A 25,274-nucleotide genomic window follows, 5' to 3' on the forward strand; every position below is an offset into this window, starting at 1 on the left:
AGCTATTGCTGGGTCATAGGGGAGTTCTTTCAATAGTGTTTTGAGGAACCTCCATGCCGTTTTCTGGAGCAGCTGCACCAGTTTACATTCCCACCAACAGTGAAGGAGGGTGCCCGTAAAACTGAACTTTTAAATGAAGACTAGGCAAAAGATGTTCAAGGTTGTACCATGGCAGGGGCCAAGAGTGCAAATATTCTCAACTGCCAAAGGAAAGAATAAAATCACAGTATCTGTCTAACCAGTCTTCCTTCCTCCTTCCTTCCATCACCTCCCACTGGAAGACCCTAAAAAATACAGAAGAATTACATGACCCGATGAATTCCATTAGATGAACCAACCCTTATCTCCATCCTCGTCCCACTTTAGGTCTTTTCCAGGTCTGAAACACTACAACTTTATTGTCTTATTGTATCATATAATTATCTGCAATGCTTACTATTCAGCTCTCCAACAATATCAGCTGAACGTATTAGAACAATATGATCTGTTCTTCAGAAATCCATTTATGCAATTACTAACTTGAAAATTAACTTTTGATCTTTTATGTATTTTCCCAGGGAAACAAACAGAAAGAACACCAATACAAAAGAATGGTTTTACTATGTTTCACTTTGAAAGATACTTCATTTCAATCTTCTAGCAAACCTAAGTTTTCTTCTCTAAAAAGGGTATAAAAACTTACAGAAAATTAAATACCTTAAAAAAACAGCTATGAGAAATAAACTTTAGAATACAGACTGTCTTCTGAGATGCAACTAGACAGCTCAGTAGATCAGCTTCACACAAATGCCTATAGCTTACCCTACAGAAATGGCTGTATTTTCTTTTCTATGAAATGTAGATGGTAACTATTTGCTTAACTGCTGTATAAGCTATAAACACCTACACCTACCATTACCGAACGGTGCTCCAAGATCTCTCAGAACACCCAGGACACCATAGCAAAGTCACAGGCATTAATGGGATATTTTTAATTAGCGATGAAAACATGATGCTTTTCAAGATCTGTCAGACACCAGGTAAACTAATAGCTCAAAGTAATTCCATTTCAACATAAGATCACTCTACATTCCTTCTGAAGATAGCACATCTATGAGAAACTGGGTTTCTGCCCAGGCAGGTGATGAGATAAAAAGTACTATAATGAGAAACAGGAAATGAGGTGGGAGTGTCCAATCTTGATTCTAACAGGCAAACATATCCCATTAGTAAATAACTATTGTTATTTAAGAATTTAAAAACATATTTTTCTTTCAATATATCTGTAATTCCTAGGCCATAAATACTTAAGTTATTCATACATAACTAATACAGAACTACTAGGTTATTATTTTTTGGCTCTGTGAAAAAAGTGACAAAACACAAAGGGGACCATAAACCAAAAATTTCTGAGAACCTATCACTGTATGTTTACAAGTGATTGTCACAGATATTTTATTAAGCTGCACTATGGTACATCATCTCTGCCCTATATTCACTGGTAATAAGGCAAAAAAATAAACTGCAAAGACTGAAAACATACCAAAAATGTGACGATGTTCACATTGCATTCTAGAAAATCAGGAAACAAAACTAAAAGTTGAATAATTTAAGAAAAAATAGACCCAAATGTTACTTAAATGATGTTGATTTATTTAAAGACAGGGGCAGGGTGACTGGGTAGCTCAGTGGGTTACGCGTCTGGCTTTGGCTCAAGTAATGGTTTGCGGTTTACGGGTTCAACCCCCATGTTAGGCTCTGTGCTGACAGCTAAGAATCTGGAGCTTGCTTTTAGATTGTGTCTCCCTCTCTCTCTCTGCCCCCACTCATGTTCTGTTTCTCTCGCTCTCAAAATTAAGCATTAAAAACAATTTTTTTAAAAATAAAGACAAGGGCTATTTTAGTCTCAAAGCCTTGGTTATCTAGCAATCTTTTCAAATACTCTTAAGCACTTGAACCCTTCTTTCAAACAAAATCTCCCACCAAATTTTAAGTTACAAATTAGCTAAAAAACAGAAATCTCTATATTAGCTATAGGAGGTGCCTAGGACCATGGTCTGGCCTACCTCCTCCACACCTATAAAGTATTCACTGGAACTCCAAGGCTTCAACAAACAGCTTATGGCTGCTGCAAGGATAGGGGCAGAAGTGCCCTAGCCCTTCAATTAAAGCTGCTCAACTCAACAGAGATCTCCTTTGAATGACAGATTCTTTGGGGAAGCACAGGTCACAATCCGAGCCTAAGGCCAGGATGTGACTTTCAAACTTTTTTTTTAATTGCAGTACAACCCAATACAAAAATATGTTAAGAAAAAAGTCTCATTAAATACTCTTTTTGTGGGTAATTCAAAAAGTTTTCTATTCTAGGTGAAGCCAGTTTACAAAATTACTCTGACCTTAGAAATTACCTCAATGAGGAAATGAAAGCAAAAATGAACTATTGGGACCTCATCAAGATAAAAAACTTCTGTACTGCAAAGGAAACAATCAAGAAAACTAATAGGCAACCAACAGAATGGGAAAAGATAGTTGCAAATGACATATCAGATAAAGGGCTAGTATCAAAAATCTACAAGGAACTCCCCAAACTCCACACCCACAAAACAAATAACCCAGTGAAGAAATGGGCAGAAGACATGAACAGACACTTCTCCAAAGAGGACATCCAAATGGTCTACAGGCACATGAAACGATGCTCAACATCACTCACCATCTGGGAAACACAAATCACAACCACACTGAGATACCACCTCACTGGTCAGAGTCACTAAACTCAACAAATTAAGAGACTATAGATGCTAGCAAGGGTGTGGAGAGACGGGCACCCTCCTACATTGTTGGTGGGAATGTGAACTGGTGCAGCTGCTCTGGAAAACAGTGTGGAGGTTCCTCAAAAAACTATCCATATGACCCAGCAACAGCACTGCTAGGGATTTACCCAAGGGATACAGAAGTGCTGATGCACAGGGGCACATGTACCCCAATGTTCATAGCAGCACCGTCAACAATAGCCAAAACATGGAAAGAGCCTAAATGTCCATCACCTGATGAGTGGATCAAGAAGATGTGGTATATACATACAATGGAGTATTACATGGCAATGAGAAAGAATGAAATATGGCCATTTGTAGCAAAATGGATGGACCTCAAGGGTGTCATGCTAAGCGAAATAAGTCAGGTGGAGAAGGATAGCATATGTTTGCACTCATAGGTCTAACAGGAGAAACCTAGTGGAGGAACATGGGGAGGGGAAGGGGGAAAGAGAGTTGGGGAGATAGAGGGATGCAAAACCTGAGACTATTGAATGCTGAAAACGAACTAAGGGTTGAAGGGGGAGGGGGAGGGGGAAGGGAGGTGGTGGTAATGGAAGAGGGCACTTGTGGGGAAGAGCACTAGGTGTTATATGGAAACCAATTTGACAATAAACTATTACCTCAATAAAATTACCTCAATGACTTCTCAATCTATCAAAAAAAAATGTCAGTGAGTGTGAACAGGAGAAGAAAGGAGACAACAAATTCCTTATTTAGTAGTAAAAGAACACACACACACACACACACACACACACACACAAACTAAGATTCCCACCTCATCATGCATACCAAAATAAACAAACAAAAAAAAAAAACCAAAAGAACAAAAAGGGGTGGTGATAAAACAGGAAAACAGTAAGGAAAGAGTGCATATGCATAAGTTAGAGCTCTGATGTAAAAAGTAAAATCATCAAAATCTTATTTCTAGTTAAGAAGGAACTTTTCTACCTGAAGAGAATAAACCTTTGAATCTTTTTCATCAGAACTTCTGATTTTATAGTGGTTAATCACATTATAACAGACTATCTCTCCTCTTTCCCAAATCTATCAAAATGGCCAAAGAACCATTAAAAAAAAAAGAAGAAGCAGTGTTAGAAATCAGGAGGTCATTGACCATGCTGACAATCGACAGATGCAAAACAAAACTCCATAAACCATCGTAACTCAGAAGAAATGAGAGAAGAATGGGCCCTAGCTTTGGCTCACCATAATTAATAAACAATCTTCCAATAACTACTCTTACCTCTATAGCAACTTACTTCCCAATTCCTGTTAATAATCTCAGCTCAAGAGAACACGGCAAATAGGATTTTGAAACTCTATGAGATATCAAAGCAAAACTAAGATGGGCAAAGAGCTTTCATATGAGCTTTCTTGACTTGGCATAGACTGCAAGCAAGATAAATCATTTGGAATTTTCTGACCCAAATGCTCTTTCAGCCATTTGTCTTGTTCAAGGGAGATACAAGCCTTGCCCATATGTTCCCTGCCCACTTATCCTAAAAAATAATTCACTTTTTTAAATGCTGTCTCAGTTCATTTACCATACCCCATACCAAGGATAACCCACATGGAGAGAGGACTAGAGACACCCATCCCTTAGAAGAACTCTTCTAGAGAAAATAATCTTAATTGGTAAAACTGCTAAAGCAGCCCATACCACCTGTCAATAATAAGTAACTTAGAATCCTGCTTACAACTGCATAAAGATATATCAGCAAGCACATAAGGAGACTCAGAGGGTCCAAAAGAGGTACACAAACTGAAAATCAGGACAAACAAGTCAAATAAAAATTTAAAACTACAAAAAGATACGAAATTTTAAAGAATTTCTAAATTAGAACATTGAACGAAATGTGGAGAGATTTATGTACACAACTAAAGTAGACTACTTGAAAAGCAGCAATAGTAAAATAAGAAAATTCTGGGGACCTGAAAGCATGAGAGTCCCAACCTTTGGAAAAGGGTGAAGAAAGAGGTAACTACCAGAAGTAGTGAAGAGCCTCACAAATACAACTTTTAAAATGGAACATCCATATCCAATAATATACAGAGTTATTATAAAGAGCCCAACAGAGCCAGCAGGAAATTGTTATCATGTTGCTAAGCTCATGAAAAAGAAAATCTACAAGGATATTATTTCCACACTTCACCTTCACTTCCACATTCCCCACCTATCCATCCCCACAAAAATAGGAAGAAATGAAACTTGACTAGTAAGTAGTATGCACATAAAGATGACAAACCTATAGCTACTCTAAGAAAATAGAAAATACAAATAAAATTAGGAATGAGAGGTTCCTGATTACAACTGATACTACAAAAGTGAAATTGGAAGAGACCAGTAGTAAAACAATTATACACCAACAAATTACAAAACCTAGAAGAAATGTATACATTTCTAGAAACAACCAACCTACCAAGACTGAATCGGGAAGAAATAGATCTCAGAAGAGGTAAAGAAATCAAGTCAAGAAATTTAATAAGTAGTGCTCACTTTGGCAGCACATACACTAAAACTGGAATGATACAAAGAAGATTAGCATGGCCCTTGCACAGGGATGACACACAAATTCGTGAAGCATTCCATATTTTTTATATATAAAATGAAATAATACATAGCAATGAGAAAGAATGAAATCTGGCCACTCATAGCAACGTGGATGGACCTCGAGGGTGTCATGCTACGTGAAATAAGTCAGGCTGAGAAGGACAGATACCATATGTTTTCACTCATAAGTCTAACGAGAGAAACTAAACAGAGGACCATGGGGAGGGGAGGGGACGGGGGGGGGGGCGGGGGGAGTTAAAGAGAGGGAGGGAGGCAGATCATGAGAGACTCCCAAATACTGAAAACAAACTGAGGGCTGAAGGGGGAGGGGGAAGAGGTAAGTGGGGAGACTGACATGGAAGAGGGCACTTGTGGGGAGGAGCACTGGGTATTATCTGGAAACCAACATGAAAATAAACTATAATAAAAAAATAAAATAAAATAGAAAAGACATTTAATAAGTAATCACAAAAACTCGCTACACAGGTAACTCCTAAACTACAAGACTTCACTGGAAAATTCTGCAAAACATTTAAGGAAGAATTAACACCAAGCTCTTCCAAAATATCAAGGCAAAGGGAATACTTCCAAACTCATTCTATAAAGTTAGCATTATCCTCCTACCAAAACCATACAAGTTCTACAAAAAAATATAAGCCAATATCCCTAATGAATACAGACAAAAAAACCCTCAACAGAATTCAGCAAACTGAATTCAAGAACACATCAAACAGATAATAAAACATGACCAAGTGTAATTTATCCCTGAGATGCAAAGATGGTTCAACATACACATAGTATATATTTTTCACACATCAGTAAAATGAAATAGAAAAATCACATGATCACGTGAATAAACACAGAAAAAGCATTTGACAAAATACAACATCCTTCCATGATAAAAACCCTTAACAGATAGGGTACAGAAGGAACATACCTGAACAAAATAAAGACCGTAAGACAAACCACAGCTAACATTATATTCAGAGGAGAAAAATTCAAAGTGTTTTACTCTAAGATCAAGAACAAGACAAGAATGCCTGCTCTCGCCATTCCTACTCAATATAACATTGGAAGTCCCAGATAGAGCAACTAAGCAAGACAAAAAAATAAATAAAAGCCATCAAATCTGAAAGAAGTAAAACTATCACTATTTGCTGATGGTATGATCTTACACAGCTGACCTTGAACAACACAAGTTTGAAATGCCCAGGTCCATTTATATGTGGATTTTTTTCAATAAATACAGTACAGTATCAAAAATACATTTTCTCTTCCTTATGATTTTCTTAGTAACATTTCTTTTCTAGCTTAGTCTAAGAATACAGTATATTATACATATAAACATATACACTATGTGTTAATTGACTGATAAGGTTTCCAGTCAATATAGGCTATTAGTAAAGTTTTGGGGAAGTCAAAAGTTAGACACAGATTTTTGATTGCATAGTGGGTCAACATCCCTAAACCTTGTATTGTTCAAAGATACATGGAAAAATGCCAAAGAATCAAAAAAACCTTTAGAATTAAGCAATGATTCCAATAAAATCACACCATAAAAAAATCAACACAGAGAAATCAGTTGCACTATTTTAAGGATGAAGTATCCATGAAAGAAACAAAACTATCAAACTTAAAATAGTATCAAAAACAATAAAACGCTTAGAAATAATTTCAACCAAGGAAGTCAAAGATTTGTACAATGGAAATTATAACACTCCACTGAAAGAAATCAAAGAAGACACAAAGAGTAAGACATCCCATGTTCACTGATTGGAAAAATACTGTTAAAATGACCATACTACCCAAAGGAATCTACAGAGTCAACACAAACACCATCAAAATACCAAAGACAATCTTAACAGAAATAGAAGAAACCTAAAATTTGTATGAAACCACTTGAAGACACCAAATAGCCCAAGCAATACTGGGGGGAAAAAAGCCAGAAGTACGTTGTTTCTGGGTTTCAAACTATGGTACTGACACGAAAACAGACATCTCAACTAATCAAACAGAATAGAAAACCCAGAATTAAATCCTGGCATATATGATCAACTAACACTCAACAAGAGAACCAAGAAAATCCAATGGAGAAAAGGATAGTCTGTTTCAACAAATGGTGCTGGGAGAACTAGAGAAACACATTCAGAACAATGAAATTGGACCCTTATTTCAGACCACTCACAAAAATTAACCCAAAATGAATCAAAGACTTAAACATAAGACCTGACACCATAAAATTCCTACAAGAAAATGCAGAAGAAAAGCTTGCAGGTATAGGTCTTGACAATGAATTTTTGGGTATGACACCATAAGCACAAATAAAAGCAAAACTCAACAAGTGGGACTACATCAAATTCAAAAGTGTCTACACACAAAAAGCAATTAACAACAACAACAAACAACCCTACAAAATGGGAGAAAATTCAAGCAAACCATGTATCAGATGAGGGATCAACATAAAAAGCATATGAAAAGCTCAGTCAATAAATAAATTTAAAAAATCTGGGTGTCTGGGTAGCTCAATCAGTTAAGCACCCAACTTCTGTTGTCGGCTCAGATCATGATATCACAGTTCATGAGTTCAAGCCTTCGTCGGGCTTTACACCATATAGTGCCTGCTTGGGATTCTCTCTCTCCCTCTCTCTCTGCCCCTCCCACACTCCTTGACTCTCAAACATTTATAAACTTTAAACTAATAATAATAATTAATCTAATTTTTAAAAAGGCAGAAGAACTAAACATTGCTCCAACGAGGACATCAAAATGACCAGTGAATGCTCAACAATGCTAATCATCAATGAAATGCAAATCAAAACTACAGGGCAGTATTACCTCACACCTGTTAGAATTGCTATTATCAAGAAGAGAAAATGGGTACTAGTGAGGATGTGGTCAGAAGGGAATCCTTATACAGCACTGGTGAGAATGTAAACTGGTCCAAACACCATGGAAAACAATATAAAGGCTCCTCAAAAAATTTAAAATAGATCTAACATTATGATCTAGCAATTCTATGAAAACATGATTTTGATGAAACATATGCACTCCTGTGTTTATCACAGCATTATTCACAATAACCAAGATATGGAAACAATTCAAATGCCCAGCAAAGAATGGATATAAAAGGGTACATATGCACGAGGAACTATTATTTAGCCATGAGAAAGGAGTATATCCTGCCATTTGTAACAACATGGATGGACCCTGAGCTCATTATGTTAAGTGAGATAAGGTGAACAAAGGAAAACAAGTACATATGATACCACATACATGTGGAATCTAAAAAAGGTAAACTTGTAAAAAAGAAAATTCTTATTTTTAGGGGATGGAGGAGGTAACACCAATAGTGTTTAAAGATCCAAATTTTCAGTGGGAAGTAAATTAGCCACATAGATCTAATGTAGAATACAAACAATAATCTTGTACTATATGCACTATTATTAATTTGGCTACTTTGGCAATCAGATTACTATAAACATATCAAAGTAATACAATATACACCTTAAACTTGCAAATGTTAAATGTCAAATTTACCCAATTATAAAAGCTTAAAGAAAAAAGGGACTGTAGTAAAGTGAAAATAAAAAGAAAAAAGGCAAAGAGAAAAAAGGGAAGTAAAATTACAAGAACTGTAAGAAAAATAATAAAGTAGGTGCCTATATTCTTATCAGACCAGATTTTTTTTTAATGTTTATTTACTTTTGAGAGATAGAGAAAGACAGTGTGAGGCAGGGGAGGGTCAGAGAGGGAGGGAGATACAGAATCCGAAGCAGACTCCAGGCTCTGAGCTGTCAGCAGACAGAGCCCGATGCAGGGCTCAAACTCACAAACCGCGAGATCATGACTTGAGCCAAAGTTGGATGCTTAACTGATGGGCCTCTCAGGCACCCCAAACAGATTTTAAAACACAAATAATTATGACATAGAAAAGTCATCACAAAATGATTAAAAGATTCAAATTACCATGAAGATAATTTTAATTTTATATAAGCCTTTAAATATGATGAAGATACAGCAAAAATTGATAAAACCACAAGAATTCCACCAACACAGGAGTTTTAACATACTTTTTCCCCACTATTGACAGGTTATACACCAGAAAAATTTGTAAAAATACAGACGACAGAAATAAGATAGAAAGCTTATTTTGTGAGTCATTCAACCCTGTATCCTTACATAAGCTTATCAAAGACACATAAACATTTACAAAAACTGAGAACAATCTGATATAATAATGCATGGCCCCCAAAATTCAAAAGAATCCAAATCCCTCCGGCCACACCTATGACTAAAATGTACCTAAATCAGTAGAAAGAGAAAGAGAAATATTTCCCTCCCACCACACCTATGAGTAAAATGTAATCAGTAGAAAGAGAAAAAGCACACAAGTAATACTTCAAATGGTGCATTACAGGAAAACGAACATAAAACTTGATGGAACTAGGGATAGTAATACAAAAAGGAGTAAGAGCCTTATATGTTATACTGAAAAAAGGCTTAAAATAAACTAAAGCATGAAACTTAGGAAACCAAAAGACAAAAGTGTACCCAAAGAATTGAGAAAGAAGATAATAAAGAGCAGATATTAATTAATTAGGAGAATATATATGTGAACAATCAAAATATGGTAAATCTCTGACAAGACTTATCAAGAAAAGAAAAATAATTATTAACATTAGGAATAAAAAATAAATATAACTACAGAGGTTTAAGGGATCACTGATAGGACAAAAAAGAATACTTTAAGCCAAGGATTGGCTAACCCTTTCTTAAAGGACTAGACAGTTCAATGTTTTTACTCATACCTTCTATCATAATTACTCAACTCTGCATTTAGAGCACTAAAGCAACTACCGACAATTTATGAATGGACACAACTGTATTACTGTAGAACTTTATTTACAAAAAGGAGGCAGCAGCCTGAAAGCAACAGTCTGCTGACTCCTGCTTTATAGCAATAAATCTGACAACTGAGATGATACAATTCCCTAAGCAAATATGAGTAACAAACACTTAATTCTAAAAGAAACCCAAAAATCTGAAAAGATCAGTAATCATTAGAGAAACTAATAAATTAAAATCTTCCCACAAAGAAACATCAGGCTTACTAAGATGTTTCAAATATTCAAAGACCAAAATGGGTTACATACTACACAAACTTCCAGATAACAGCAATAGACTACTTTCCATTTCTTTCTATAAAACTAATACAATCTTGGCATGAAAACTAGGAAATATGACAGACGCATAAGCAAACCTATATACATGGATTAACCAAATAACTCCAGCAATATATTTAAAATGACAACTATACCATAACACTGCCCATCAGAACCTTCCACAATAATTGAAATGTATATTTTGCACTCTCCAATGATAGCCACTAGCTACAGTTAACACTTGAAATGAGGTTGGTATACCTAGGAAACTGGATTTTATTTAACTTTCATTAATTTAAAGTGCCACATGTAGCTACTGGTTAATACACTGGACAGTGTAGCTATATCATAACCAAGCCTGGGTTACCGTAATAATGCCAAGGTTGGTTTATAACCAGAAAAAAGTCTATCAATATAATTCACCACATCAACAAATTGAAGGAAGAAAACGATATCACTAGATGCAGAAACCAGTACCCATTTGCTAAAAAGAGCACAAAGAAAATACGCTTACCTGATAAAGGTTATCTACCCAAAACCAACAAACATCATTCTTACTGGTGAAACTTATCAAGCATTACGTCTAAATTCAAAAACAAACAATCCCATTATCACTGCCACTTTTTAATATTTACCAGAAGATTCCATAGCCAGTGCACTAAGAAAAAAAAAATCAGTGATATAAGGATTAGAAAAAAACACTATCTGGTTATTTCCAGATAATACAGTTAAGTATTGATAATACTAAAACTCAAAAATAGCAATATATTGGGGCACCTGGGTGGCTCACTCTGTTGAGCATCCAACTCTTGAATTCGGCTCAGGTTACGATCCTAGGGTTGTGAGATGGAGCCCCATGTGAGGCCTCGCACTGAGCTTCCTTGATATGCTCTCCCTCTGCCCTCTGATCTCTCCCCTGCTTACACACTCTAAATTTTTTTTTTTAAATATTGGGAAACTAAAAGTCTAGCAAGATGGACAGATTAGTGAGCAAAAAGTATGATTTCCATATACCAACCAAAGCAGCTAAATATTTAATTTAAAATATAAAAGCATATTATAAGCAACACCTCTAGAGCCTAGGTATCTAAGAACCTCTCCCACTGCCCCTCTCCAGCTCTAGTATTCTCTCTCAAAATAAATAAACTTTAAGAACAAAAACAAAACCAAGGGCACCTAGGTGGCTCAGTCAGTTAAGCATTCAACTTAGGCTCAGGTCATGGTCTTGCAGTTTGCTGAGTTCGAGCCCCTCGTCCAGCTCTGTGCTGACAGCTTGGAGGCTGGAGCCTCTTCAGATTCTGTACTTCCCCCTCTCTCTGACCCTACCCTGCTTGCACTCTGTCTCTCTCTCAAAAATAAACCAACATTCAAAAAAATTCAAACAAACAAAAACAAACACAAGATACAAGAAACACACTAGTGGTTGCCAGAGGCCAAAGGTGAGTCAATGAAGTGGGTAAAGTGGTCAAAAGTACAAACTTCCAGTTATAAGACAACTAAGTCTTGGGATATAATGTAGAGCACAATGATTACAGTTAATAATAATGCAATGTATATTTGAATAGTTGCTAAGAGAGTAAATCTTAGAAGTTTTTACAAGAAAAATAACGGTAACTACCTGTGGTGATGGAGGATAACTAGATTTTATTATGATGTTCATTTTGCAATACAAATATAAAATGTTATAGAATTAGTGTCAGTGTATGTTATTATATCTCAACTTTAACTTTACTAACATTTATGTTCCATTAGTTCCCCCATATACATACTTTCCCACAATTTGCCACCCTTAGAAGTTCGTCTTGTCCTTCTCAAAAGAAAAATTTAAAAATGTATTGTTCTTTTGTTAAGATGTTGTATAAGCCTCTAACCACCCTTTTGAGTTACTCATCAATGAGGAGTCCCATGTGTATGCACAGTGCACAAGGAATAAACTTGTTTTTTCTCTTATTATTCTGTCTTTTGTCAGTTAAATTGTATGGTCCCAGCTAATAAACCTAGGATGGGTAACGAAAATGGGTTTTTTCCTCTCCTACATCAGATTAGCTAGAGAGAAAACAGATTTTTATTCGTGTATATATAGCTGTTCACAGAAAAATGTGACTCAAGACGGTGTTTAGAATCTATGGCTTACATACCATCTTTAATAGGGGGAAGGGAGGAGGGCACTTGAAAACAAATCATTTTTTAGAAAATCTGGACCCTTAGGAGAACAGATAGGACAGATAGGAGATATGGTAGGTAGTTTTGCAACAATATCTGTTTAGGTGTGGTATGGAGACTTCTCATCTCCAGTGAGAAGAATGCATCTTCCCTGGCTGCTCCTGGACACAGAATTTATGACAACTGAGTTCTTTGAGGAGGCTCTGTTATTTGGCAGATAAAAGGTTTCAGGAACTCAAATATCTTTCCAAAGTAATTTAATGCCACAGTAGCTTAGGCTTGATGTTAAAAGGATAACATCAAGAAAGTGAAAACAACCAAATGACATAAAATGCAAAAGAAAAACTATTTTTGATGAGACTTGTATCTAGAAAACTATTACACTAATAATAAAAAGAACCCAATTTTAAAATGGGCAAAAGAGTATGAACAGTTTTTCAAATGAAATATACAAATAGTTAATACACACATGAAAAAATGCTTATCACTAACGTCACAAAAAATCAAAAGCATAATGCAGCATAGCTACAATCAAAAGAATGACAATAACAAGTGTAGTAAAGATGTACAAAAATTCAAATCTCACACAATGACTGATAGGAGGGACATTAAAAAACAGTCTAGCATTTCCCCAAACAGTGAAACAGAGTTACCACATGATCCAGCAATTCCATTCCTAGGTACATACCCAAGAGAAATAAAAACATGTCTTCACATAAACTTGTACCCAAATGCTTACAATAGCACTACTCATAATCCTAAAAAGTGGAAACTACCCAAATGCCTGGCAACTAGTGAATAAACAAAATACAGCGTATAATGAAATATCTGGCAATAAAAAGAACTAAAATACTGATATATACTACAACATGGATTAACTGAAAACATTATGCTAAATAAAAGCCACCAATTACTAAGGACCAAATATTAAACAATTCCATTAATATGAAATACACAGAATAGGCACATCTATAGAGACAGAAAGTAGATAATGTGAAGAGGTATGTGTTTCCTTTTAAAATAATGAAAATGTTCTAAAATTGACTGTGGTAATGGATGCAAAACTGTAAATATACAAACCACTGAGCTGCACACTTAAATGAACTGCATTTTATGTGAATCATACCTAAATAAAGATGTTTAAAAACACTAATGTGATAAATGCTATAATAAAAGCATTCACCAGACCAGGCAGACTCAGATGTCTGAAAATGCGCAATAGGGTAAGGAAACCCTCCCTGAGACATCAGACTCGAGCTACATCTTTTTAAAAATACACAGTCTGAAAGTCTGCCAACAGAACAAACCTAGGCAGAGGATTTCAGATGAAATTAAAAGCAGATGCAAAGTGCAAGAGAATATATGACAATCCTCAATAATTTCATACAGCCACGACTAAGTAATTCCACCTTGAACTAAAAATTCTGCTGAAAACGGAAGTAGAGGCAAATTCGTCAAGAACCCTGAATGCTCAAATTTATTTTTTTCTTGCAAGCAACGAGAAATTTTAAAAAGATATTTTAACCAAGGAAATAAAATAATCAAATATCTTTTACATAAAACATCTTGACAGTTCCTGGAGAATGGAGTGGAATAATGGAGTTGAGAAACTGGTCAGGAGGCTACCAATTTAAGGGGGAAAATGAGGACTTGTACTAAACAAAAAGCCACAAGCATAAAGGGAAGGGGACCTGGACTAAATGAAAAGTAACAAGCAAGAAGGGGAAAAAAAAGTAAATTTAATGACCAATTGAAGAGAAGAAAAAAATCAGTTAATGAATGAAAATCAGGACCGAAAGTTAAACTTGAGATGTTACGGTGGGTGTAACCAACACAGAATGGAAGCCATGGAAATAAGTGACACTATGCAGGAAATGCTTAGAAAGATGATTTTAAAACAATTAAAGACAAAATACTATGGAACAGTTTTACTCCAAATTGAAATGTTTCTATGTAATGAATTCACATCAGTAAAATCCGTAATTTTATTAGCAAACTAACCATAAAGGTTAAAACTGCTTCATTAAGAAATTAAGTGGCTTTTAACAGGAAAGGGTGCTAATTTCAGCTTCATCTAAACTTTTCAATAAGATTTTAAAAGGTTTGGATTAAAGATAGCATACTGTAATAACAGGAGAAGGACTAACAATACAGAGTACCTATATAGTGCTCACAGTTCTAAACACTTAATGTGTATTAATTAATTTGATCCTCATTAACCCTGCAAAATAAGTAATCCCTTTTCCTAGAGAGGGAAGCACAAAAAAAGTTAAGTAATTTGCCCAAGGCTGAAGAGCTAGGAAGGGGTGGGGCAAGGACTCCAACACAGTCCGTTCCAGAACCCACATTTTTAAACACCGTACTGGCTCTCAAAGGCAAGTATTTTAAGATTTCAAATGAAAGTAAAATCAAAACAAAAAACTTGGTTTATCAAGATACTACCATAGCAATTCACATAAGTTATCTACTCTTCAAAATCATCTCAGAAAACATAAGTCATCTAACCTTCAAAATCGTCTCAGAAAATATGGTGACTCTTCTAACCATTTTTACAGGTTAAGAAACAGATTTAGAGAGATGAAGAGACTATGCATGATCATGCTATATAGCAGAATCATTATAAAATGGCCCAAATTCTCCACCCCTTCAAGTATCCTTACCCCCTGCAATGTGACACTGTGGCTCCTCCCATAAGAAGATAAGATTTCCCCACATCTTGAATTTTGACAGGCCTCCTGATTTGCCTTGGCTACTAAACTTGGCCAAAAATGTCAAAAGTGACGTGCCAGTTCCGTGTATAGTCCTCAAGAGACCTCAGTTTCTACTACCTCTCTTAGAATCCTGCCGCCACCACATATGAATAAGCCCAGACTTGACTCATTAATGAGAGACATGTGCTTCAGACACCTTCCCCCCAATAAGAGAGCCAGAAAACCGTCTCAAATGTGAGAAACCACCCTAGAGCAGTACCCCCACTACCACCCCACCAAGTGATTGCAGATACACATCATGCATAGTCTCTTCATCTCTCTAAATCTGTTTAACCTATAAAAATGGTTAGAAGAGTCACCATATTTTCTGCATCCCAAATGAAAATGCCAAATCTATCCCTGACAATCAGAACCATCTAATACATAGATGCATGAATAATACACATTTGTTTTAACCACCAATGGGGGGGGGGGGCAGGGGTTTGGGTTGTTGCAGAGCAGTAACTAATTAAAATTCATGGTAAGCAGAAGAGCTAGGATTTAAAACCAGGCAGTCTGGATCCAAGTTCACCCCCCTACTTACTACATTATATAACTTCCTCAAAGTAGGCATGCAATGCTACTATAGCATCTTCCTTCATAAAAAAGAGAAAAATCACGTATGCACACTATCTCATATTGTTGAAAATTTATAGAAGCTCAAAATACTAGCTTTAATTTTTGTTTTCTCCTTTAAGTAAAAAATCCAAAAAGTATACTGGACCTAGAATTAGAACTAAATTACTAATAACCACCTGTCATTAAGTATTAGATAATTTAAATAAACTACATATACTTTCCTTGACATATTTATACTTCTTTCAGTGTAAATAAATATTTGTGTACAGGATATCCCGATAAATTCTGTTTTATAAAATATACTTGTTTTTTATTAACTCATTCTCACTCTTAACTGATGTACTTTGCTTCCCAGTTCACTCATATACAACATCACATCATCTACCCACCTATATGCATTTATGCCCATATCATTCCCTTGGTGGATCTTAGTTTCCACCAAGGGATGCATCAACGAGTAAATTGGAAGTTGAGACCACCACCCAGCCACTTTGGACTTTTCATGCCAATGAATCAACAAAGGAGGAGGTAACAGAACTGACTGCGGTGACTAATCTTACTATCAAGAGAAAGCTAGGTTGCTACTACACAAAAGGGGCTAAAAAAAAAAAAAAGTACATCTGATATGTAGGAGTTCCTCTGGGGCACCACTTAGTATTTCCATGTAACAGGATTAAAGTCAGTAGAAATAATCCAGGCAAGACTGCTAATGACCCAGACCCTTAAGGAATAAAGGATTGAGTCACCCTACAAGGCAAGCAACCACAACCATCTGAGATACTTGCCAAGAACAGAGGGAATGTGGAATGACAGCAGGAGAAGACAATTATAGATAGCAACTGTAACTACATGACTAGTTGCAGAAATGAACATTCTGCTATTTCTTCCTTATTCTAATATAAGAAATCAGTTTATATATACACCAACTTATTTTTTATCTTCCTTTCTACCGTCGATATAATAGTAGCTAATCTCATATCAATATTTAAGTTACAGAATATTAAGTAGAAAATGTGACCTAAGCAGAAAAAAATGAACCTAACTATGGATAAAGAAATTTTCTTTCTAAGATAATTTCTAAGATAAGAAAGAAAATTCCTTAATCCATAGTTAGGTTCATTTTATCAGTTGGCCAGAAGATGCATGATGTTCATCAAAAGCATATTTTTGTAACTGCCTATGTTAAGTTAAATATAATTAAAAGAGGGGTCGGTAGGTGCCATGGTGTCAAAGAAGGTCTATGACGGCTTTTTATTGTCATCTTAGCTAGGTAGGAACTACATTTCCCCAAATTCCACTCCTTGCATGGTTGCAGGTTAGGGTTGGCCTCAAAACACATTGCTATGAAATTTAGGAAATAAAAGTGAAGCAAAGGCATATCTAGAACCTCAACATGAAGTCAGGTAGTATTGCAGTTCTTACACATTGTCATGGGTCTTTGGGTCCATATTCATTGGCTTGAGGTAGCAACCAGGAACACAGGTCCCCTAGCTCCTGTTAGATCTCCTTCTTTGTTTTTCCAAGTAACACTGAGGCAGGTTGTGTGCAGCTCCAGTGTGGTGTGCCATACCTACTGATTATGTACATCATCCAAGTTGCAGGTTTGGAAGCAGTGAGAGAGCAATGAAGGCTGAAATTTGGGCTTATAGGTTCTAGTTATTTCCATAAATTCCAAATGATCTTTGCATGTTTCAGCTTAACCTTAGTTCCCCCATCTTAATGTCTAACTTCCCTTCCCACATGTCAGCCCTACTGACTTCAAGCCTAGCACCACACCCAGGAGTGTATACCTAGCTCCCACAATTTGTAAAAATCAATCACTACAATAATTTTACTTCTCTAATCAAATTCTCACTGATAAAGATGAAAGTGTTATTTAGGATTAGACTACTATAGAAAGGGCTAAATGTGTCCACCTTTCTCTTCTCTACCTCACATTACATCCAACCAAAGAGTCAAATATCATACATTGGGGTTATCATGTACCTCACTTTCCTTCTATCAGCAAAAATACTTTAGGATTTACCTAAATAACATTAAGTTTCAAATGCATTTACTTTCTAAAGGAGCAAGTTCAAATCTTAAAATCTACCTTTTGGGGCACCTGAGTGGCTCAGTCAGTTAAGTGGAAGACTCTTTATTTCAGCTCAGGTCATGATCTCATAGTTCATGGTATCAAGCCCCACACTGGGCTACACACTGATGGTGCGTGCAACCTATTCTGATTCTCCCTCTCCCTTTCCCGCTGCTTCTCCCCAGCTTGTGCTCTCTCTCAAGAGAAGAGAAGAGAAGAGAAGGAAGAGAAGAGAAGAGAAGAGAAGAGAAGAGAAGAGAAGAGAAGAGAAGAGAAGAAGAGAAGAGAAGAGATCTACCTTCTTATAGTTATATTTACATTCAAATAACAAAACAGATGCTGTCCAAATTCAAGAAACCTAAAAATCAACACACCTTAACATATTTTTAGGTTACGCTGTTAACCTTAGATGTGTGCTGAAAGCACAAAACAGTAAATCTCTTAGAAGATGTATGTGCTATCTCTAGACCAATCCACAGAGCAGAAATATTAAGAGAAGGTCAAAGACAACTGGAAAATGATGTTTTTTCCCCCAGTATTATCTGATCCTCTATGTCCCACTGCTGTAAATCAAATTCCCTGCTACAAAGGGGAAGAAGGAACATCAGTAGAAATGTAGCTGTCCCTTTTAACCAGCTTTTGTACACATTCTTTAGCTCCTGATTCTACACTAAATAATTACCTATTTAGACCAAATGTATGTAACTGAAGCAATAGCAAACTTCTATCTTACTCTAAAAAGGTGTAACACTAAAATAAGGTATGTGTTAAGAGCAACTATGCTTAAAGGCTAATTTGAAATAAAAGTTACTTTGTGAAGAGTTCTAATAATGATGGAATAGCTTTTGTCTACTCATAAAACTAACTCTTCCATAGATGTCAGTTATAAATTCTGGATAAAAAGAATTTTTAAGTTTATTTATTTTGAGAGAGAGAGAGAAAAAAAGCACGAGCAGGGGAGGGAGGGAGGAAGAGAAGAGAGAAAATCTCAAGCAGACTCCATGTTATTAGGGTGGAACACAACAAGGGGCTCAAACTCAGGAATCATGAGATCATGGATTGAGCCAAAATCAAGAGTTGGACACTTAACTGACTGAGCCACTCAGATACCCCTAATTTTCACATGAAAGAATTTTAAGAATAATTCAAAGACAAAAGAAAGCAACCAAGAGCAGGTAGATATTGGAAATTTGACCACGGAAAGAAAAGACACACTGTTCAAATTTATACAGCTTTTCCCAAGGGCACTTTTCATCTGCAATAACACAAGTCCACTATACCTCAAGCAGAAAGCTGCAATTTTACTGAAGTTCATGGCCACAGAGTAGCTGAAAACCCAGAGGAAATTCAGCAAAGGAGTGAGCCATAACAGAGAAGCCTCAAAAACTACTATGAACTTCTTCAAATTCTTCAGAAAAAAAACCCTTGAACTATACTTAAAAAAGATTCCAAGGAGCCCAGCAGAAAACAACTGGAAAGTTGAAAGAATTCAGCAGCAACGTCAGCTGCTTCCCACTGCAGAGACATGAGCTTGGGGGCTGAATCCGACCAAGTTACAAGGCATTAGAAAACACCTCAGGCTTTCTACAGACTGATCTTACTAAGGTAAAAGGCCAAGCCTCCATAAGCTCAAGATGATCAGCCAGCAATTTAACATACTCCCCGGAGAAAGATAAAGAGAATTTAGAGATGATACATCATCAACTACCACTCTACAATTACAACTTTCTAGACATGAAAGTAAGCAGGAAAATATGACCTACTGTCAAGGGTGGAAAAAAGCAGTTAAGAAGAAAAACACCATGAAATAACTCAGGTGAGTGAACTAGCAAACAGGGATGCTAAAGGAGCTATTATAAATATGTTGAAAAACTTACTGAAGAATATGGTCACAATGGGGCATCTCTGTAAATAAATGGAAATCGTTAAAAAAAAAAAAGAACCAAGAGAAATACTAGAACTGAAGGGTATAGTATTTAAAAATGGGCTTAAAATATCAGCATCCCCATATTCACTGCAGCAGTGTCCACAGTAACAAAAATATGGAAACCTAAATGTCCATCAGTTGATGAATTGATAAAGATGTATTTTTACATATGTATGTATGACAACATACATTTGTTCACTCAAGAGAAAGAAAGAAATCTTGCCCCCTAAAGCAACATAGATGAAATTTGAAGGCACTATGTGAAGTGAAATGAATCTAAGACAAATACTTAATAGTCTCACATGTGAAATCTGAAAGAGCAGAACGCTCTCATAGAGCATAAATTGATGGTTGCAAGGGGCTGAGGTGTGGGAGAAATGGGGAGACACTGCTAAAGAGTAAAAACTTTCAGTTATGAGAGAATCTAATATACAGTACGGTAACTATAGTTAATGACACCATACATATTATATAACCAAAAGCTGCTGAGCGTAAATCTTAAATGTTTTCACAATACACAGAAAATGTTAGTATGTGAGGTGATGGATGTGTTAACTAACTTTATCGTAATAATCATTTCACAATATATACATGTATCAAAGTACCATGCTGTATACCTTAAATTTACAAAACGTTATTTGTTAATTATAGTTCAACAAAGCTGAAAAGTGAAACAAGAAAGAAAGGAAGGAACAAAGGAAGGAACAAAGGAAGAAAGAGAAAAAAAAGAATAAAGTTGGGGGTGATTTAAAGCAAATTAGAAACAACATTTAAAAAGTGCCAAGGACATTGAAGACAGATCAGTAGAAATTATTCAATGTAAAGAACTGAGGAAGAAAAGGTTTATAAAACTTAAAGACTCAGAGACCTACAGTATAATTTTAAGCAGAATAAGAAGAATCTCAAAAGGAGCAGGAGAACAGGGAATACATTTTTAAATAATGGTTAAAATGTCCCACATTTGGTGAAAAATATCAAATTACAAATCTAATAAGCTCAGCAAACTCTAAACATAGTATCAGGGAAAAAAAGGAAAAGAAAAAATGGAAATCAAATTAATGAAAATGGAAACCCAATGGAACCCAATGGAAACCAAAAAACCAGTAAGTATACATCTTTAAAGTAATTAAAGAAAAAGACTATCAATCCAGAATCTATATCCAGCAAAATTATTCTTAAAAATAATAAAACATATATTCAACTAAAACGGAAAACTTTATCAATTGACCTATGCATTGAACTATGTTAATGGAAATTCTTCAAGCTGAAGGAAAATGACATCAGTTGAAACTTTTATGCACGGGTGGCTCGCAGTTCATGGGTTCGAGCCCCACATCAGGCTCTATACTGACAGTATACTGACAGCTAGCTCAGATTCTGTGTCTCCCTCTCTCTCTGACCCTCCCTTGCTCACACTTTCTCTCTCTCAAAAATAAATAAAAAACATTTAAAAAAAAAAAGCTAACAAAAAAAAAAAAAACAGGAATATCCATTCTCACCATTGCTCTTTAACATCAGACTGAAGATGTGAGATGGTGCAATAATGCAAGACAAAGAAAAAGCTTGTAAGATGAGGAAAGGCAGGAATAAAACTGTCTTATTCACAAACTATATGATTGTTTTTGTAAAGAAAATCGTGAAGAATCTACAAAGACTACTGGAACTAATTGAATGTAAATTAAATTTAAAGTAATTACTGCATTTTTGTATACTAGCAGGAAAAAACTGAGAACACTTACAAAATTTCATTTGTAATAGCATCAAAAAAGATCTTTAATACATGCAAAATCTCTACAGAGAACATTAAAATGTTACTTTTTAAAAAATGTTTTAATGCTTTATTTTTGAGAGATGTGAGCAGGGGAGGGGCACAGAGACACAGAGGGAGACACAGAATCTGAAGCAGGATCCAGACTCTTAAGCTGTTGGCACAGAGCCCAGCACAGGGCTAGAAAGCAAGAACTGTGAGATCATGACCTGAGCCAAAGTCGGACACTCAACCAACTGAGCCACCCAGGCTCCCCTAAAAATGTTTTTTAATTTACTTACATTTGAGAAAGAAACAGCCCAGCAGGGAAGGGGCAGAGAGACGGAGACAGAATCTGAAGCAGGCTCTAGGCTCTGAGCTGTCAGCACAAAGCCCAATGCAGGGCTCCAACTCACAAGCAGTGAGATCATGACCTGAGCCAAAATTGGATGCTTAACGGACTGAGTCCCAAAATGTTACTTTTTATTACATGCATATAAATAAGCACATTAACATAACATGTTATATGACAGATATGTTAACATATTAATATGTAAAAATCCACTTTAGTGTATCTTTCAAAGATATCTATAAAGTGAACAGACTTAGAAGACAAAGTAAAAAAAAAAAAAGATGAAGAAGAAGAAGATAAACAACGTCTCCTCCAAAGCAAAGAGCAGGTATGCTTACTGCATGTCTAAAAATACCCAGTTGGGGATATCTGGGTGGCTCAGTAGGGTAAGCATTTGACTCATGATTTTGGATCAGGTCATGATCTCCCAGTTTATTACATCAAGTCCCACATGAGGCTCCATGCTTGGGATTTTCTATCCCTCTCTCTCTCTCTCTCTCTCTCTCTGCCCCTCTCCTTGTTCATGCTCACTCTCTCTCAAAATAAACACTTAAATATAAAAATAAATAAAAATATTCAGGTTCCTTGTGTCCAAAGTTCCTCTCTTGAAACATGACCCACTGCACAGGCAGGTGTCATCTGGCCTTCTTCATGTTACGAGGTGTGAAACGGAACTCAAGGAACTGGTGCAAAAATTCCAATACCCTAGCTACTCCACTAACTGTGACAACCTTTCCAATCTGACCCAGGGGCCCTATGTCTTCTATCAGCATCCATGAAACTGTAGTAAGCTAACTTGCCAGCTTGCAAGTAGGGTAAAATCTCAGACCCTTTGCAGTCTGGACAGTGGGTCTCTCTACAGTATGGTATCTGGTTTTTTTATAAAGTGAGTGACGAGGAAAAGACTAGTAACAATTCACTGCATCTTTTCTAACCCAATTTTAGAAGTGACATTCCATCACTTTCCCCATATCCTACGGATCACACAGATCAACCCTAATCAGTGTGAAAGTTGGCTATGAAACAGTGCAAATACCAGGAGACAGGGATCAATGGGAACCATGTTAGAGGCTAACCACCACATTCAAAATTGGTACAGATCAGTTTCCCCTATGTGTATCTACAGAGCAACACAATTCCAATCAAAATCCCAAAAGCCTTTCTTTTTCTAGAAGTTGAGACCCTAAAACACAAAAGAACTAGACTAGCCGAACAATATGGGAGGATTCACACTATCTGATTCCAAGTTATGGGAATAGTGACACTATGACACTGGCATAGGAGAAACAAATAGATTAATGAAACAGAATTGAGTACAGAGATAGATCTATACATATAAGTTCAAAGGATTCTGAATAAAGACACAAAGGCTAATCATTGAAGCAAAGAAAAGGTTTTTTTCAAACAGTGGTGTTGGAATAGGATAAATGTATTTTTAAAAATGAATTTTAAACTCCTAATTCACACTGTGCAAAATAATTAATTCAAGATGGATCATGGCCCTATACGTAAAAGTCAAAAAAAAAAATCATGAACCACGAAATCGTGACCTGAGCCGAAGTTGGCCGATTAACCAACTGAGCCACCCAGGCACCCTTAACAAATTTTAATATAGTAGGGATACAAGTTGCTAGGCCAATGTATTATGAGTATTTTCTCCTAGTTTGTAGTTTGTCTTTTCTTTTCCTGAATAGTGTATTTTGATGACGTTTTTTCTTTAATAGGTTATGCTTTTTAAGTTTTAAGAAGCCTCTGCCTATCCAAAAGTCATGAAAATAATTTCTTGTGCTTTCATTTAGAAGTTTCATAGTCTGTGCTGACAGCTCAGAGCCTGGAGCCTGCTTCACATTCTGTGTCTCCCTCTCTCTCTGACTCTCCCTTGCTTGCGCTGTCTCTGTCTCTCAAAAATAAATAAAGAACATTAAAAATAATTTTTTTAAATAACTTAAAAAATTTTTTTGACTTTTTACTCATCAACAAAAAGATTACCAATTTTTTAAATATATAGAAACTTGAAGATAAATTCACAAAAGAAAATACACTAATTGTCAATAACTGTACAAAAAGTTCCTCAACATCTTTAACCACCAAGGAAATCCAAAATAAAACCACAATGAAAAACCATTTCATACCACATAAATGGCTAAAATTAAGACTGATTACCCAAATGTTAGCAAGAATGTAGAGCAACTAGAATTCTCATATATTCATGGTGGGAGTATAAAGTAGAAAATCACTTTGAAAAACTATGTGGGAATTCCTGACATAGTTAAACACACATCTGCCTATAAACTCACAATTTCATTCCTAGGGATTTACTAAAGAGAAATGAAAACAACTGTTTTCAAAAAGACTCATATAGGTCCTATTCTTAATGGTAAAAAACTGGAAGCAACTCAAATGTCCACCAACAAAAGAAAAGATAAGCTGAGGTATATTCACCCAATGAAATTCAACTCAGCAATAAAAACTGATATATTCCACTTCATGGATAAATCTGGAAATGTTAAGCAAAAGAAGCTAAATGCAAAAAAGCACACCGTATGAAGACAGAACAGAACTACCTTGTTAGAAATCAGAGTGCTTAGGGGAAGAGGGAAATGAATGAAAAAGGCAAAGAGGAAACATTCTGGGATGACAAAAATGCTCAGTATCATCTTGTGGGTATTGGGTATTGATTTTGTCCAAGTGCGATCTGTACATTTTATTGTATTTAGTTGACACCTGGATATAAATATATGTAAATACAACAGATATATGTTATATATTTGTAAATCAAAAATAAATTTGAAAAAAGAACTTATAAGCTCATTGTATTAGTTTTCCCTTTTGCCATTTGGTCTTGAGTTGTCCAGATTAATATTTAATGCGTGTGTATATATATTTATGACTATTCAGTAAGTATTTATTATCTACCAGTGCTAAATACTATGCTAGGTTCCAAAACAAGTATAAACATGCCCTCAAAGGTTAACCATATAAGGGTAAGAAACACACAAGTAACAACAACACGTAACATGAGGGTTTCCATTATAAAAATATACACAGGGTCTTGTGAGAAGGAGAAAAGGACACAACACATTGCCCAAAAGAAGAATCAGGTATCAGAAAAACCTTTCCATTAGGTAGAGGATGAAAAGCAGAAATTTGGACATGTGAACAAGCAGGAATGACCAT

At 35.8% G+C, this 25,274-nt stretch overlaps 1 protein-coding gene and 1 non-coding gene across 8 annotated transcripts in view; one reads left to right on the top strand and one right to left on the bottom strand.

Moving 5' to 3' along the window:
* The window catches only part of PDS5B (PDS5 cohesin associated factor B), a 184,282-nt gene that overhangs the window by 149,241 nt on the left and 9,767 nt on the right, over nt 1-25,274 (bottom strand). The gene's annotated exons all lie outside the window — the stretch shown is intronic.
* Nucleotides 5,282-5,388, top strand: LOC115290902. Its single transcript, XR_003908283.1, has one exon. It is a non-coding gene; the product is annotated as a U6 spliceosomal RNA (small nuclear RNA).

This window comes from Suricata suricatta, chromosome 4 (genome assembly GCF_006229205.1).
Source record: "Suricata suricatta isolate VVHF042 chromosome 4, meerkat_22Aug2017_6uvM2_HiC, whole genome shotgun sequence".
NCBI lineage: Eukaryota > Metazoa > Chordata > Mammalia > Carnivora > Herpestidae > Suricata > Suricata suricatta.